This window comes from Silene latifolia, chromosome 1 (genome assembly GCF_048544455.1).
Source record: "Silene latifolia isolate original U9 population chromosome 1, ASM4854445v1, whole genome shotgun sequence".
Classification (NCBI taxonomy): Eukaryota; Viridiplantae; Streptophyta; class Magnoliopsida; order Caryophyllales; family Caryophyllaceae; genus Silene; species Silene latifolia.
This window is the reverse complement of record NC_133526.1, coordinates 41,998,776-42,004,749: the sequence shown is the minus strand read 5'-3', so window position 1 is coordinate 42,004,749 and position 5,974 is coordinate 41,998,776.

Genomic DNA, 5,974 nt, shown 5'->3' with positions numbered 1-5,974 from the left:
TCGGTCGAAGGAGTTTTTGTTGATGGCGCTCATTAATTATAGCAGCAGCAAATAGACGACATTCTTTATGACTAGTATATTAATATAGACCACAACCTTCATTAAAGTATAGATTATACTTTATTTTATATAGAAAATACTCGTACTCGGAGAATATTTGATTATTTTATTTGTCTCAGTTGACTTGTTTTTGTATTTTGTGATACTGAGAAACAATATCACACCTTACATTTATATATTTCACATCTTACTCTAAACAGTATCACTACATCAGAACTACTATATATGCCTTTTGCTTTAAGATTTTCACATCTTGTGTTTTGTGTGTTGTCAAAATATGGCAGTTCATAATATGCTTCTGCAGTTTTCTAACACAATATCAACCTGTGTACACAACAATATCACAACATTGTGAAAACAATATCAACGTAAGATTTAAACTTTCATATTCATAGTGTGGTATTGTTTAGTAATCTGTGTGATATTGTTTACCAAACTGTGTGATACTGAGAAGCAATATCAACCTGTGTACACAACAATATCACAACATTCTAAAAACAATATCAACGTGAGATTTAACAATCCATATCCATAGTGATATTTTTAAGTAAACAGTGTGGTATTGTTTAGCCCTGTGTGATATTGAGAAGCAATATCACAGCAATTATTACACAATATCACACCAAACATGAAATAATATCACACTTTAGCAAGAGTTAGATGAGATCCAAAATAGCCATCACTACTTTACCATTATAAAAAGTTACCATTAAATTCCTTTTTGTACTAACATTACATACCATTTAGTTTAATTACAACTTTGTTCTAACAAATATAGTAGTCCTAATTCCTTCCTCTACCTCTACCACGGTTCTTAGGATTTGCAACGGTCTTAATCCTACCACGTTTTTATATTATTGCGGGCTCGTTCCTACAATCTTCACCATCTTTTCCGGAATCAGCTCCTCGGTAAAGCAAATCCATACTAACAGTCAGTTATTATTTCTGGACACAAATGTCAACGGCGGCACATAAACCGTCACTTCAAACGCTATAGCAAACTCAAATTTGCTATTTTCCTTCAAAAATTAGAACAAACGGCGATCAAAACCGCCTCTGCAAATTCAAACCGAATGGTGGAAATTCCAAATTCACTATTCCTTCAAATACCAGCAGGGGGCTTCCTCGCGGAACCCACTCATTCCAAAAATAGTGATAGTGAGAATCCATACTCACTATTTCCCCAGCGACATCACGAGTTCGCTACTTTCAAAACAAGCCCATTTGACGCGGCTACACACATGGTCCCTTAACCGACCGTACCATTTGGCTGGCGAGCCTTTGTCCGCAAATATTCGAGGATAGATCCCGAAGATGCCTCGGGTACATTTCCTTATCATTTGGCTGGCGAGCCTTTGTCCGCAAATATTCGAGGATAGATCCCGAAGATGCCTCGGGTACATTTCCTTATCATCGGCTGGCGAGCCTTTGCCCGCACCCTTCCAAGGACACATCCCGAAGATGCCTCGGGTACATTTCCTTGTCTCGGCTGGCGAGCCTTACAACGCATCGCGGCTGGCGAGCCCTCCTCACATACGCACCGCAGCTGGCGAGCATTTATCCGCGACCATGCAAGGATATATCCGAAGATGCCTCAGGTATGACTCCTTCTTATGGCTGGCGAACCTTTGTACGTAGTCTAACGGACTTTAAACGACCCGCACGGACAGTCGACAGACTCTAAAATGTTCCCGAAGACAGGTCCTTGACTCGTACCCTCGAGTCGCCTTGGCGTCGCCCTTCCCGACGGCAGGTCCTTGGCCCGAATCCTTCGAGTCGCCTCGACGTCGCTTGGGTCTTCAGGTTGTAATCTTCGATTGACCTGGGGACTCTACTTTGACTTTTGCCCTGTCCAAGCCTCAGTCAAAGTGGGGGCTCTGTAGATACCCGATGATCGCCGAGACTCCAACAAACACCCGATGATTATCGGACTACAACATGTTTTGGGATCGCAGCGTTTGATCGACAGTTTGTGTACAACTTTACGTCGGAAAACTTAAAACGATTTCGAAAACAAAACATTTCAAAACATTTCAAAAATACCTGGAGTGTTTAATGCACGACGACGGGGTCGCGATGACACTAACTAGAGTCAAAACCGACACCGGACCAAAAATCGACTCGAAAATTCAAATCCCGACTCCAACAACGAGTCAAACCGAGTCAAACACAAAAACCAAAATATCTCAAACCTTCTATGCTAAGTTTTCCCGGATTCATGTTGGTCAAGTACCAAACATGTGACTACAAAACCTAGGATAGAACAAATCATGATTGCGTTTGTTGTGATAGTGACAACACAACTCGAAGTGCCGCGACGTGGCTCGCGCCTCTTTGAGCAGCCCAGGTGGCCACGTCGCTCAAAACTCACACAACCACTCATTCCCCTATAAATACCCCTCAAATGCCCCCATTTGAGAGTTACGCGAGTGTCCGCCCCCTCTTTTCTCCCTTAAAATTCTCGACTCGACTTCTTAAGTCACAACCCGACGCGTATTTACGACCTACCGATCGTAAACACGAGCCTTACATATTGTTTGGTACCGTGATCGTGCATTAAATCACTTGTCCGACCACTTTGACCACTACACTATCACTAAACTTTTAAAACACTCTTTACTTACCAAAACGGTTTTAAACCGAGTTTTTTCCGATCAAACGAGTTGTTACACTTACGTCGGTCACTCGCCATAACCAAACATGTAAGTATGAGGGTGTAAAAATCCTCTTTTTTTATGTTTTCATTTGTTTCATGACTTTAACATGCTAAAACATGCATAACATGAACCAAAACATGGAATAAACGAGCCAAAACTGATTTTTGGTCTGAGGCAGAAGCCCCTTGGGTCGCCAACAGGCTCGCGCCTAAATGGGGTATTCAAACCAGAAATCAACCGTGTTTGTTCTCGTCATTTCCCTTAATCCATTTTTCATATTTGTAATCGGTTTTTACCATTTCAAGTATTTTCGAAACCTTTTTGTTTCATTTCATATGTTTTAACCATAAAGCATTTTTCACCCTTGGTTCTTCATACCATGACGGTTAAATCCGTGTTTCGGTGATAATATTTGGTTAATGACATTTAAAAGGTATTTTAAAGCCTTTTATTTCATTTCTTTACATTTTCAAACAAACATATTAGTCACCAACACGAAGTCATCCTTGGTTCTACATACCATGCCGGATTTTAACCCGGGTACGATGATGAGTACCGACTAATTACATTCAAATGGACTTAAAACAATTAGTCCATAATCATTTTCAAAACTATTCATGACAAGTTTGTCAAACCGAACCCGACGCCGAATATTATCAAATAATGATGATTATTCGAGTCTAGTTCTTCAAATCGACAAATGCGGTCTAAACGACCCTTTCAAAATCAAACCGGGTTCAAAAACCCATTTTCAACACGTTTTTTAACGTTTTCTAAATAGTCAGAACACGGCATACAACCGTTGGCTAACCCGCGCCTCAAACAGGCTCTCCATTTCTCATTTTCAAAACCAGAGGGAGGCCCCTTACACCGCCGGCTGGCTCGCGCCTCTTATAGCCGTCTGGTACAGGGCCTGTTCCCTTCCAGCATTAGTCTAGGACGATCCCGACTCCGGTCAAACCGGATATAGGACGGATCAGATGACTATTCGATTATTCAAACCATATTTGCAAAATGCCTTACTAAGACAAATGGATCATGTTATGCACCCTAAACCTAATACGGTAAATGGATGTTTAATTTCCGTCTTGCATGCAAATCAATCATTAATCCAACTCGACATCTTATACTTGATACTTGGATTAAATCAACCGACTTAGAAAGCTCTCACATGTTAGGTTTAAATCATTGGATGCGCATTCATGCATTTAAACCGTTTTATCAACCTTTTGCATTCAACCAACCAAGATCGATCAGTAGAGGCCGCTAAACGCGGGCGGGATTGGGTGTCTGATTAAAGGGCTTCCCAATACGTACCTTCACCTCTTACTCAGAAACTTTGCATAGTGGACGACCTTATCCAGGGCGTACGAGAGTCATTCTAGAGATAGGATGCTAAAGAGGGACGATTTCCTTATCTTTAGTACCTATGTCAAAACGCTGCTTTGTGCTTCGATTTGACCGAGGTATAAAGTGGAATTCGAATGGGTTCCAGGCATCCCACAAATGCTTGGTGGCGACTCCGAACATCTCTAATCGTTTCGAGACCCTTACCGAGACGAAACCGACCGATCTAAAACGATCCGGTCGAAAGCATCTTTACGCCGCCGAGCGTGGCTTTCAAAAGACCGCTGCATGTCCACAGATCGACTGGGCTTGCAGGTGGCCTGCGACTACGGATTGGTAGGTGGCCCGAAATCCACAGACCGAGACGTGGCCCATGACCACAGGAGCATTCCCCAAAGATCCTGTTTTTTTCTCATCATCCACTCTCTTTGACAATTTTTTATCGTCCCAATGTTGGATGAGTGGTAAAGTTTGTTCTAAAACATCGCCCTTGAAATCGAACCTATGCATATATGCTAGCATAAGAACTATTACGCATCCACTGACAGTTGACTTTCCCCCCTTCTTTGAACACCATAACACTTCTAACCATTTCCTCAAATACGTATTCACACCAATCAAATTGGCTTATCCTTGTCACATGCTCAACAGCCTTTACCAGTTTCAAGTCCAGAGATTTATTTGAAGACGGTGCTAGGAAAATAGACATGCTGTAAATTACAAACATTCTTTTAAATTCATCTCCAGCATCATTACATTCCATCAGTCTTTCATGAACATCCTTGACCATAATTGGAGCCGAAGTACTCTCCAATCCAAACTTCGGCCTCCATGCATTTTTCAGCTTTGTATCTGTCACGGCAGTGGTGTTTCCCATGTGAGCGACGTCCACTTTCCGACCTTGTCGAGGAAGTTGAAATATGTCATGCACATCGTCTTTCGTCAACAGAAAATCAATTTTTTTTGTTTTGAACATGTTGCTTGTGTGATCAAATGCCTTCCGCACCAACTTTAGAATTCCATGTGGAATTTTTGTTAGTTTCAACTCTAACAATCCACCAAAGCCAACATCAGAAACAACCTTCTTTTGTTCTTCATTTAAGTTGGCAATCAACTCAACCAATTTGAGTGGCCTACATTTAGTCTGAAATGGTTGCACCTTCTTCTTTTTAATCTCAGGCTGCTCTACCTCTGCATCCTGTATCACCAATTCGTCATCTTTGTTTCTACCAGTCTTTGATTTCTTTGTTGATGGTTGGCCCTTTTTTTGTTGATGGCAGGATGCTCTTCGACTTCATCGTGTAACACCATTTCGTCAGCTTTACTTTTATTTCCATTACCATCCTTTGACCTCTTGGTTGGTTGTTGTTCAACCTCATCATTTGTTGATTTCCTCTTTCTCGTGTATGTTTTTTCAGGTTGTTTGGAAGCTTTTGAGGCCATTCTGCTGAATCAATATCACACTTCATTAGAAATAATTTCACACCTTATTCAAAACAACATCATTATTGTATGTCACTGGTAAGAAGTATTTTTAAAGGAGTATACAGTTTCGTATTTCTGTAAACACTATCAATAATACAACTACACAAAATTCATGAAGATTGAGTACCACTAATATTCAGATTCAATATCAGACCATACAAATAACAGTATTACAAGTTTTTCTTTCTCATTGCCAACACATATATCAACGTTGCTCATTGTACTGAACAGAAACTTTCAATTCATGGACCTCATTGTCAAAACAAATTCAATTCAGTGATATGAAACTGTACTTGTTCACATTTAACCAAACCTTTAACCCTAATTTTCGCGATTCAAACAATTTGCAACCGTTATTTTGACAAATACACAATTTTGAACTTTCAATTTCACAATCGAATAGTGTTCAAACGAACAATTAAACG